Below are 13059 nucleotides of genomic sequence, written 5' to 3'. Positions count from 1 at the left end.
AAAATATGTTTTTATTGATTTTTGGAGAAAGTCAGAAGAGAGAGAAATAGAGAAATAAAAACACTGATGAGAGAGGAACATCATCGATCAGCTGCCTCCTGCATGCCCCCTACTGGGGATCAAGCCCGCAACCAGGGTATGTGCCTTAACTCAGAATCGAGCTATGACCTCTTGGTTTCTGGGTCTATGATCAACCATTGAGCCACACCAGCTGGGCTGGTTCCAGGTTTTTTAACTCAAAAAAAAAAGTTTTTTAACTTGAAAAGTGACTCTCCTCTGGCCACCATCAAGAACTAACTACGTGCCAGGCCCTGTCCGAAGGGTCTTTATTTAGATTAGCACATTCCATCCAACAGACCTCCCGGCCCACACTCCCATCAGCTACTATCATCACCCACTGTCATTGCCCCCTGCCATCACCCTCTGGCCATAACCTACTGCCATCATCCCCCTGCCATCACCCATTCCTCTCTGTAGCCCTGAAAGCGACACACACTATCACACTCTCATTAACTGATTTAGTCGGGATTCTCCAGAGAAAAAGAATCAATAGGATATGTATGTGTTTGAGAGAGAGAAAGATTTAAGAAATTGTCTCACCCAGTTGAAGGGCTGGTGAGTTTGGTGAAACCCAGGAAGAGGGTAGAACATTCCATTCTGAAACCCATCTGGAGGCAGAATCCTATGCAGGACATTCGGTGTTTTTCTTAAGGGTTCAATGAAAGGCTGCAGCCCACCCACATCATGGAGAGCGACCTGCTTTATCAGATCCTACTGAGCTAAGTGTTATTCTCATGTGAGAAATATGCCTTCACAGTGACATCCCAACTAGTGTTTGACCAAGCATGTGGGCCCATGGCCTGGCTGAGATGACATGTAAAATCAACTGCCCCACGCCTCACTGGCTCACCCCATGATCAACTGGAGTCTGGAGGTGCAAAGGCGCAGGCTGAGGAAGGATGGGGCCAGAGGCAGAGCCTGGGCTTGGCTCCCGGGTCCAGAGCCTCCAGCACCGTCCTACTCTGCCTCTCCATGGCTCACCCAAGAATAACAACCACCATGCTTAGCCCTTGGGAAAGTTCAGGCTAGATTATTAGGTGTCACCTCTAGCTTCCGACTTGGTCACATAGTGGATAATGGTGGTCAAGGGCTCGTCCCAGACATGAATCTGCCACTTGAGAGCCCACACCCCCAGCAACCCTCCACCTCCACTGGAAAATGAGACTGCTCAGACCACTGCGACCTCCTCCCCGAGGGTGGGACCAAGGAGGAGACCTCTTTATACATGGGTGTGTTAGTCTGGACAATCAGCCCTCCAGGCACCAAGATACTAGGTTGCACCAGAGTGGCAGGTATACTAGGCAGAGCTCACCTTGAGGATCTGGGGAGACTGGCAGTGGTTTGATGCAGTGACAAAGCCCCTGGGTTTGGAGTCAGATAGACTAGGCTGTGAGACCCTGCCCCAACCCTTGGGATCCAAGTGACCATACACAAGGTGATTTCCCTACCCAAGCCTTGTGCTCCTCACCTGCAAAATGGGCAAGCAATAGGGTTGTTGGGAAAGTTGAGTCAATGAATTTAAAGCCTTTGCATGTGATTGGAGCCCAGAAAACATGCTCAGCAAATGAGAGCTATTATCATTCATGATTCTGGACTCTGATGCTGTCAGTCAAGATATAACAGTCTTAAGGCAGAGCATTAGAAACTCTGAAAACACCCTCATGTGCCCTCACCTCTATTCATGCCCTCCCCTCTCTCCAGCCACGCCAGTCCTATCCTTCCAAACCCAGTCTGATCCAGTCTCCCCCGCACCTAGTTAAACCTCACTCCTCTGAAGCTTTATTTCACTTTGAGTCACTTGGCTGTTATCATCTACTCCTCCTCATTACAATTATTGCTCACGCTTGCCATCTCTTCAGTTAGGTTGAAGTCCTGCCCATCTGGGACTAGGTCTAAATCATCCTTGTACCCCCAACAAGCCCAGATTGAGACCTGAATTTGAATTTTGGATAGTTTTGTGATTTGGGGGCTAAGTTATTAAATGTCTGCAAGCGTCAGTTTCTTTGTATGCAAAATGAAATTCTGAAAGTGAACATTTGTAGTTATAACAATAGATACTGTCGATGTGTTGATTAAAGGTGGTGGGTTTTCTCAAAAGCGGTTCTGCGCTAGTACCTCAGAAAAGGCCACCCATCCCATAGCCCCTTCAAGGTCCCTATTGTTTCTGATCCCTGCCTTTAGTCGTGTTTAGCCAATCCCGTCTGCACTGACTTCCACCTTGTCTCCAGATATGGAGTAACTCAGTGAGCATGAGCTCATCACAGTGTTTTAGGGGAGCCATCTGTGTGTTTTCCTCTCTCTCCTCAAGTGTCTTAGTTTCCATGGACAGGTACATCATCCTGGCCAAGATGTGTCCAACAGGCTCTGTCCTTGAACTTTGCCTGAAGCCTCACTACATAAATAAGTATTTCCGTTTCCTCTCACAGATGTGAAAAAACAACACAATAACAGTAGATTTTAGCTTTTGAATTAAAAAAAAAGGGTAACTATTTTACCATCTTATTTCCTTTGTTATTCTATCCCTCCCAATGCAGACTCTTCCTGTCAGGAGCCCTTCCGTAGGTTTTTATGAGAAATGAACTGAAATACAGGGACATATTAAGGAGGTTAAATTGAGTTCTACCAACAATGCCAGGCAGTCTGATCTACGTTTTGCTGCCATTTAATACTCGACTAGTATACTGACGTACTAAGCATTTGCGATCCTCAATCTATTTTTAAACCCTTGATTTATGCCTTTCAGTTGGATCTTATTCAACTAAAAATGTACTGTGTGTTCAGCTGAGAGAGAGTAAACATTTTCCCATGGCGATGGCAATATGTTTGCATAGACCTCAATTACAAAATTAACAGGGCAGATTTTGTTGTCTTTGTTGAGCCGAAGAGAAGACAATAAAAACCTCTAATGAAGGGAGTTATGAGTAATAAGACCTAAAGACAATACTAAAAGAGAGTAGTTGATTTATTTGCTAAGTTTGATTTACCAATCAGCTGTGTGGCTTCAGGTTTAGCATTCAACAAGCAAGAACATCCTATTTAAATTGCAGCAAACCTCCCTGGATGAAAGCAAAATGTGTGCAGGTCGGGGAGGAGGTGAAAATAAAAATAAGAGCAGCAGCCATCAGACCACGCCTGCCCTGGCCTGTCATAATATGGCAACCCAAACGGAAGGAGGGAGGTGGGGAAGAGCCACCTAAGGCAGAAAGGTCCACAAGGTCTGGACTGACAGGGCGACCACAGGATGCTAAATTATTCCATCAGAGCCCCAGAGCTGCTTGATGCACCCCTAGAAACGGCACAGATGCCCAGAGACAAGGCAGTTGAAAACCAGGCCCCATATTTCTCCCTGTTCCCATAGGATAGCCTCTGAAGAAGCCTGGCCAACGGAAGAAGCAATGGGAGGCCGTCTGGTGGAATGGTTGAGTGGGCATACTGATGTGGAGACAAGAAAGGGAAAGTACAGCTAAGAGTAAGAGGATGTAGCCATTGGGGCTGCCTCTATTGTCAGGTCACCACCTCCCTGAGCCTCCCTAGCCTTACAGCCCTAGCCACCCTAGACCACCCCCAGACCCCAACCTGCTCTGTGAAAAGAACAGAGGTGCTCATGCCTCGCATGGCTATTCTCATTGGTCAGTGTGAGGGCTCAGGAGTAGATAAGCCACCAAATCCAAATGGCACAGAAGTCATGTGCGGTAATCACAGCTGGAAACTATGCAGCTCTTCCTGCTCTCCACCCTTGGGCACATGCACTCTTGGAGGCAGGCAGAAGGGCAGCTCCCCTCACACCTCTCAGAACCTGGAGTCGACTTGACATTGTGCCCAGCTCGTCTACAGATGGACAGACGTGTACAACGAGGGTTGGAGTGCCCACTACCCACCCACAAACACCTCTGGCTTGGGCACTGTGGGATTTAGATGCCACTAGGGGAGTGGCTTTGCTGTCCCTTCCAGTACAAGGACTGCCCCTCTCTCCTATGAGGCAGGGAGAGTTCGAACCCTGAAAGGGCGGAATAGACAGAGAGACTTTCAAAGCAAGTTGCTCTGGACCGCTAGCGTCTTTACAGATGCTTGCAGCCTCACGTGGTTCTAAAGAATTGCCTGACCACCCTCATCACCAGAGAGCTCCAACACCACCAAGGAAGCCAGGCAGAGTGAATGGGCAGCCACGGCTCATGCCAGCCTTCCCATAGGACTAGGACAAATCAATCAAAGACTTCCTATTTCATGTATCAGTTAATGCTGTGGCAGTTTTTATTCACCACCTAGAACAGTGATGGCGAACCTATGACACGCGTGTCAGAGGTGACACACGAACTCATTTTTTTGATTTTTCTTTGTTAAATGGCATTTAAATATATAAAATAAATATCAAAAATATACATCTTTGTTTTACTATGGTTGCAAATATCAAAAAATTTCTATATGTGACACAGCACCAGAGTTAAGTTAGGGTTTTTCAAAATGCTGACACGCCGAGCTCAGAAGGTTCGCCATCACAGACCTAGAATCATGGTTAAAATAAAAGAAAGGAAGAAAAGAAGATGCAACTGAGTCTAGAACAGGGGTGGGCAACCTTTTTGTGAGTGCGTGCCAAAACCAGCAAAATCTCTGACTCAAAATTCTTCTGCGTGCCAACCCTAATTTTCTGAGAACATGTTACGCCTACTTGATATCTCTTAAGGTGTTCGTATGTGAAGAACCTTGAAGAAATAATAAAATTCATTCGAGCGACAAAAACACAGTATATGATGATGAAAAATACATTTGTTTTTAATGTATACATGTTATGTAAAATTATTTATTTAAGATGTACCTACACTGAATTTATCTGAAAAATAAAAAAGTCGATATTAAGAAAAAAATTGTAAATGAAAGATTTTAAGAGAGGGTTTCGCGTGCCAGCAAAAGTTACTGGCGTGCCATATTTGGCACGCATGCCAGGGGTTACCCACCACTGGTCTAGAATTACATTCAGTGTGTCCAGAAGTCTAGGCGCCATTTAATCTTGAGCGGTCAAGATAGTTGAACCTGTCGGGACCGCATCAGGAAATAGAAAGTGGGAACCCAATGTGGGTACCCAAGAGTGAGATGACAGGGGGCCGCAGAGGCCAGATTGGAAAGCAACAGGGATGGAGAAGCACCCTTCAGTGAGGGACAGGGACCCAGGGAAGGACCCAGATGGCTCCAGATGCCAGTCAAGACACCTGGGAGAAGGTGTGGCCTCAGTGGAGAACAACCATCCACAGGGAGACACTCGGTAGGAAGCAGGAGGTACAAGAGTCTGTTAATGTGACTGATTCATCGAGGTTAGTGTTCTTGGGCCAGGGCTGGTGGACAAGGGTGGGCAGCGTGTCTGGAGAGGCAAACAGAAGATATTCAGTAGAGTCCATTTCTTCTGTCCCTCAGCACTCACTCAGTCCTTTAACGGACAAGAATTGTGTGTCTCCATGTCAGGGTCCTGGGGCTGCCATAATAAATGATCACAAAGGAGCACTTTACTCTCTCACTGTTCTGGAGACCAGAAGTTTGAAATCCAGGTGTCTCAGGGTATGCTCCCTCTGGAGGCTCTTGGAGAGGATCCTTCCTGCCCTTTCCAGCTTCTGGTGGCCCCAGGCATTCCTTGGCTTGTGGCTGCATCACCACAATTTCTGTCTCTGTGTTCACATGGCCTCCACCTCCTCCATCTGTGGGTCTGTCAGGAGGACCCTACTAGATTCAGGCCACGCCCTGATAATCCATAATGATTTCATCTCAGGACCTCAACTTAATGACATCTTCAGAGACCTTTTTTCCAAATAAGGTAACACTGGCAGGTTCCAGGGATTTTCTGCAGATATATCTTTTGGGGGGCTACCGTTCAACCCACCACAATCCCCAACATAAAGGACACACAAATTCCCATCAGTTAGGGCACCATTGCCAGGTGATGTCAACTTGATCCTACTCCCACCTGCAGCATTGAACTATAAGCAATAGCCGCCTCTTTGAGCTCAGTGTGCAGGGAGAAGCAGACAAAACCACCATCCACGAGAAGAACCAGCCTGGGCTGCAGAGGAGGCAGGGCTGTGGGAGGAGCATGTGGGACCCAACGGCCCACGGTGGGTGCCCCTAGAGCAGTTGGACTGGACAGGGACAGAGGCCTGAGAAGGATGTGGGTAGCTGGGCTTCAGCCCCTCAGGAATGTGGGTTTGCATCACACCACCAGGTAAGCTGCCAGATCCAGCAAAGGCAATGCTGAGAGGGGCGGGTTTAGGAAAGATGCTGCAGGGCAGAGATGAGGACCAGTGTGGTTCCAGGACTACCTGCTTGGACAGGCCTGGTTCCTCCCACTCCCTTCTCTGCAGGTGTTCCTTGCATTGTATGGGGTAGAGTACCCCGAAGCAGCCATGGCTTCAGCTCTCAGTGCCTTCATATCAGCCTTAGCTGTTAGGATGACCTGTCACTGATCAAGCAAGGTGATGGCACAGAGCCTGGCCCTTTCTTCCTGATGCCAGATTCACCAACAAGCAGGCTTGGCCAGAGCTCTCCACAGGGCGGCTCCTGGTCCAGCCCTGCACCTGCCCAGTTCTCTTCCAGCCTCTCCCCTCAATGCAATGTTTGCCCTCCTGGGTCAGCATGTTTTCCAGAGAATCCAGCTCATGGCCATCGAAGACAAGCACACAAAGGCCTCGAATAATGAGCCCACAGCAGCGAGCAAGAAAGAGTAGGAGCCAGCAACCCCACGGCTTGGTGCTGACCTCCCTTCTTGGCCAGGTGGCTGGTTACGAGCAGGTCACTTAACCAATGTCTCCGATTGTCAACATCTATAAACTGCTGAGTAGTAACAACATCAACAATGAGTTTCCGGGGACATAATGAATGGATATTTCAGAGCCGCCTGGATCCTGGCACAAAAGGCCACAGAGTGACATGAAATATTAAGCAAGGACATGTAGACAAAGCAGGCAAGCTAATGATATGGTTGATAACACATCAGGGCAAGGCAGGAGCTATATCCTTCCTTGGAAGTGAGGCAAGGTTTCCCTTCCTTCTTCAGAGGAAATTAATAAAAATATTTGTAGATTATTATAAAAATATATATTAGCTCCTGGAGTGATGATTTAAAATGTTATTTGTGAGAACTCAGTTGACACAGCATATCCAGATGGAGCTGCCACTGATGCTGATGGGGACCTGGGTGGAGGGACGGCAGGGGCCGGGGAGCCCCGATGAGACAGTCAGCACATGTCACAGTTCTGCATTCATCCCAAATGGTGACGCAAAGGGGCAGGCTACAGGGAACTTAACTTGAGGAGTAAACTTGCCTTATCCTGTTACCTAATCTTTAAATTTAAAAAAAAAAAAACTAAAACAAAAATGGGCTCTTGAGGGATAGAATGTTAGTCTAAAGTTATGTGTGTATGCTGTTGGGCCCCAATTTGTGCTCATGACCATCACCAGATCCTGCAGAGCTGGGTGGAGCTCTGGGTGCCACTCTGAGAATCCCAAGGAGCAGCTGAGCCTCAGCTGTGACCTTCTGTCATCACGTGGCCCCAGACGCAGCCCAGGCAGTAGTGCCTGCCGACCCCAGTCCACAATGCAATTTAATACTAGGTTTTAATGACTGTCGTGTCTGAAAAAAAGATTCCTCACGAGGACACACAGATCCAATGAGAAGTATGTCACTGGTGACCAAGACACGCTGTTGTTCTGTGGCCTTTCCTCCACGTCTTGAATCCCAGAAATAAAATCATACAAAAGCTGATAGAGACACAAAGAAGGATCCAAGAATCTTTTCTTGTACATTGAGGGAAAGAAATCAGTACTCTGGGCTAGTAACTCCTGCACCCTATCACAGCCTCTGCATGAACAGAATGGCCCCTCTCCCCCAGAATCTGCAGGGTGCAAAATAAAGCAGCCTGCACTGCACCGGGACCATTAGAAAAACGAAGGCTGTGTGGAGACGGCAAAGAACATGTAATGGAGCTGCGGTGGCCTCATGGAAGTGGGTCCATGGCCATGCTACTCTGACTTCTCGCTTTTCTAGCAGCGATAGGACGAATGCTGTCCTCCCTACCTCTCCTCCTCCTCTTTATCTCCACCCAAGAAACTTCTGAGATGCAAGCCAATGAAATTCGGCCATGGGGATAACTTTGAATGTGTTCTTTCTTTATTAAGAAAATGAATCACGCCCTAGCCGGCTTGTCTCAGTGGATGGAGCGGAGCGTCAGCCTGCGGACTGAAGGGTACCAGGTTTGATTCAGGCCAAGGGCACATGCCTGGGTTGCGGGCTCGATCCCCAGTAAGGGGCGTGTAGAGGCAGCCAATCGATGATTCCCTCTCATCATTGATGTTTCTATCTCTCTCTCCTCCCTTCTTCTCTGAAATCAATAAAGAAATATATTTTTAAAAAAAGAAAAAAGAAAATGAATCACATGCTACCTTTGGCACTTTGTTATTAAGAAATTATTGTGCCTGGCCAGTATGGCTCAGAGTTTGAGCGTCGACCTATGAACCAGGAGGTCATGGTTCGATTCCCGGTCAGGGCACATGCCTGGGTTGTGGGCATAAATAAAATATTTATATTGATTTCAGAGAGGAAGGGAGAGGGAGAGAGAGATAGAAACATCAATAATAAGAGAATCATTGATTGGTTGCCTCCTGCACGCCCCCTACTGAGAGTGGAGCCCAAAACTCGGGCATATGCCCTGACAGGGAATTGAACCGTGACCTCCTGGTTCACAGGCTGATGCTCAAACTCTGAACCACTGCAACTGAACTAAAAAGACTTTTTTTAAAGAAATTATCTGCAACAGCTCCCCAAATCCTAACTACACCAGTGCTCTTTGAGAGTGCACTAAAACAGTAATCTTTTTAAAATGAGAACTAGTATATAAAAATTCAAGCATGAATTCCCACAAGCCAGTAGAGTTATTTACAAATTATATATATACAAGAAGTATTAGTACATTATGCATATGATAAAACAAAAATTTGATATAGACATAAAACTTTTAGAAGAATGATATAGAATGAAATATTTTAAAATAATTTTAAATTTATCAGTCAACTTCTTTGCTTCTGCTAACACATGGTATAAATAATAATGGTTTCAGGGAGTCCTATGTTTAAATATACTTCTTTAGTTATGAAATATTGGGCTTAGCACTTTGCTGTACAACCATTTGACATGATATTTCAATTGTTTCAATGACTACATGTCTGAAAAAAAGAATCCTCGTGAGGATACATGGATCCCAATGAAGAAGTGCCTCACGGCTGCACTTCTAATCCGTGTTGCACATTACAGTAGGTCCTCAGGTTATGTCAGAGATCCATTCCTACGGCGCAACGTAATGTGATTTTCACCGTAAGTCAGAACCCACCTATATAAGCACATCACTCACATGGAGCACACACACAGCAGGAATGAAGTGAAACAGTAAAAAAAATTTAAAAGATAACAATTCTTGACCTTTACTTGTGGTAAATAAATAATAAACATAAAGCACATATGTACAGACGTCAAAATGACGGAACTTTTTTTTTTTTATAAATAAACTAGAGGCCCGGTGCACGGATTCGTGCACTGGTGGGGTTCCTTGGCGTGGACTGTGGGGATTGGGCTGAAACTGGCAGTCCAATGCCGCCTGCTGCTCCTGCCTGCCGTTCCCGCTCATCCTGGCCCTGCTGTGCCTGCCACAGGCTGGCGCCCAGTCAGTCCCGATCTGGAGAGGCTCTTGGAGCTCAGCGGCGCTCCTGCTGTGGGAGTGCACTGACCACCAGGGGGCAGCTCCTGCGTTGAGCGTCTGCCCTCTTGTGGTCAGTGCGCGTCATAGCGACCGGTCATTTGGTCACTTAGGCTTTTATATATACAGATGGGAGATGGCGACGTAACCATGAAACGACATACATCGATTCTGATGTAACCTGAGGACTGCCTGTATTCAACCCCATTGACCAACTCTGTGCTCCATTTCAATGGAGGCAGCAAATTTCTATACTCATGAGAACAATCAGTTTTTGCTCCAGACTCATTAAACTGTGTTGAATTTGAAGAATTTTAACAAATGGTCTAACCAACCGAAACCCTTTGCGTGGCGTTTTTTTTTTTTTACATATTTTTATTAATTTCAGAGAGGAAGGCAGAGGGAGAGAAAGAGATAGAATATCAATGATGGGAATCATTGATTGGCTGCCTCCTGCACACCCCACACTGGGGATCGAGCCTACAACCCGGGCATGTGCCCTGACCAGAAATCGAACAGTGACTTCCTGGTTCATAGGTTGATGCTCAACCACTGAGCCATGCCAGCTAGGCTGCATGGAGTATTTAAAAACAATATTTCCAAGTTAATTTTTAAGTCAAACTTCTTTTTAAAAAAATAAATGACACATCATTCTTAGCAACAAAACTGCATAATAAAATAACATTTCTGAACATTCATTTGTGAAATGTTTTTTCTTCAGACACATTCCTTTGGAAAGGTAGCTGCTTCCTCACTCAATGTCAAAATATCATTAGTGAATAAAAAAATCAATTTACAAATTATTAGTGAGGTTTTACCTTGCAAGGGGCTGACTGTCTTAACATTGTTGAAAAGATCTGCTCAGTAGCGTACTATTGAAGGCCATTTCTTCTCACAGAGAAGATCCACACATTTTGTAAAACTGAATCTCTTAGAAAACCTTGGCATCTCTTTAAGTGCTTGGCCCTGAGGTAACTGGCAAATCTGTGTGTTACAAAAAGGGTTTCAGGGTCACTTCCCATCTCCTTACAGAGTGTAAATATTTCACAAGCTACAATTCTAAATTGACACCTTTGCTTCCACTCAGACTGCGGAAGGCCGCACAGAAATGTTACTCCCACCTGGAAGTGAGAACAACCCAGATCCTCTACAATCATAGGCAAGGGGTGCCCACGCAGATGTTGCCCTCGGTGGAGCAGTGGGGTGGAAACCTCCAAGCAAAAGGAGACGACACGTAAAGGCCATGTGGGGGTGGGATGAGAGTCCATAGCACCTGCGCATCCAGGACACAGGAGAACCTGCAGCCCCTGCCCCAGCAATCTTTGATGGGAGAAAGATTAGGAAAGCACAGGACAGCTAGCAAAGAGGTTGCCCCCAGATGGGAACAATGGCCTGCTGAGATTGAGAGTGTAGCAGCAGAGGCCATAAAAACGTGAGGATCCCCGCACCTTCTTTAGGGGCAGGAGAGCTGAGGGACCCCCAGCCCCCAGGTGCAGCCATGTGTGGCTTGCTGAGGTCTGAGGGCAGGGAGCAAACACCCTGTCCTGAGTACGAAGTAGAGGCATTTTCTATGGGGGAAAGGGGATTTTGGCAGCTCCCCAGTGCAAGGGGCAGGTGAAGGTACAGGTACAGGAACAAGACAAAATCTGAGGATAAGGCAGGAGAACTGAGATTAACCCCACAGCCACTTTGATGAAGGAGAAAGCTCTGACCCAGTCCTCAGATAACTGTAAGCCTCTGTGGACTGAATCTAACTAAATTAACCAGGAAGCCCAAATCCAGCTCAACTACAGAATAGGTTGACTCAACCCACTGCAACACAGACTAAGAGAGGAAAAGGCCCTGTACACGGTGCGAATATCATTTACTACCATTTCTACAATTATTTTATTTTTTCCGCTTTATTGAGGTATAATTGACAATGAAAGTATATGATATTTAAAGCGTACATTGTAATCACTTGATACATATAAGCATCGTGAAAGAATTCCCCCATCTAGTTAACTTACACATCCATCACCTCACATATTTATCATTTTTAATTTCTACTGTTCTTTTACACAGAAAAATTGACTGTGGAAGTCAATAAAAATGTATAAGACACATCAAAAAGCAAGAATATTACCCCACCAACAGGAGAAAAATAGTCCATAGAACCAAACATGAAAATGAATCGGATATTGGAATTTCAGAGAAAAACTTTAACTATGACAAATATCTTAAAACAAACAAACTAGGAAAACAGGAGGATATTATCTATGAACAGAACCAAATGGAAATGCTAGAAATAAAAAATATGATATCAGAGAAGAACCCTTCTTCTGGGCTTATTTGCAGACTGGAAGCAACAGAGCAAACAATCCGTGAACTTGAAGACATGTGAATAGAAATTATCCAAAAAGAAGCATAAGGGGAAAATAGAGTAGGGAAAGAGGATGGAGATTCTAAGACTTCTGGGTAAATATTAACAGCCCAACATACATGTAATGTAACTGGAATTCCAGTAAGAGAGAAATTGGAGCATAATAAAAATGTCTGAAGAAATAATGACAAAATAATAGAGAACCCGAATCCAAGAAGCTTGTAAACCCAAAGTAGAAAAAATACAAAGAAAACCCTCCAAGGCACACCAATCAAACTGTTAAAAATCAAAGATAAAGAGTAAATCTGGAAACAGCTCCCTCCCCCCCACACAAAAAAACATAGTATATATAGGAGAACAAAGATAAAAATAATCATTGACTTCTTTCTGAAATAAAGGAGGACAGAAGATGAGGAAACATGATGTTCAGTGATGAAAGTGTCAACCTAGATTTCTATACTTAGCAAAAACATTCTTCAAAAAATGAAAGCACATCAAAGAGCAGCCACTGTCCCTCCAAGAGTCATGGAACCCTCCCTGCCCCCCACACCTCTTTTCTCTTGGGACAACTCATGACAGTGTATGACTTGTGTCCTAACACATAGACTGCATCACATCACCAGCATCCCTCTGTATTTTAAATAATAATAAAGTGCGCCTTCCATTTTGTGTTGTTTTTTTTTTAGTTGAAAAATAATACAAGTTCCAGACTAGAAGGAGCAGGGTGTTCCGTTGGGGAGGCTGGGTCCTGCATCGCCTGTTGGGGGAAAATGTAGGCTATCAGTCTCTCCAGTGTCCCTCGGGGTGACAGGGTCAGATTAGCAATGAAAACCTCACATGAGACAAGACAGTCTGAAGCTTTTGTCAGCAACATTCATCTCTGCCCAGGCAAGTTGCTAGGTGATATTC

The sequence above is a fragment of the Myotis brandtii genome, unplaced genomic scaffold (assembly GCF_000412655.1).
Source record: "Myotis brandtii unplaced genomic scaffold, ASM41265v1 scaffold83, whole genome shotgun sequence".
In the NCBI taxonomy this organism is placed as follows: Eukaryota; Metazoa; Chordata; class Mammalia; order Chiroptera; family Vespertilionidae; genus Myotis; species Myotis brandtii.
Note: the sequence above shows the minus strand (reverse complement) of the source record.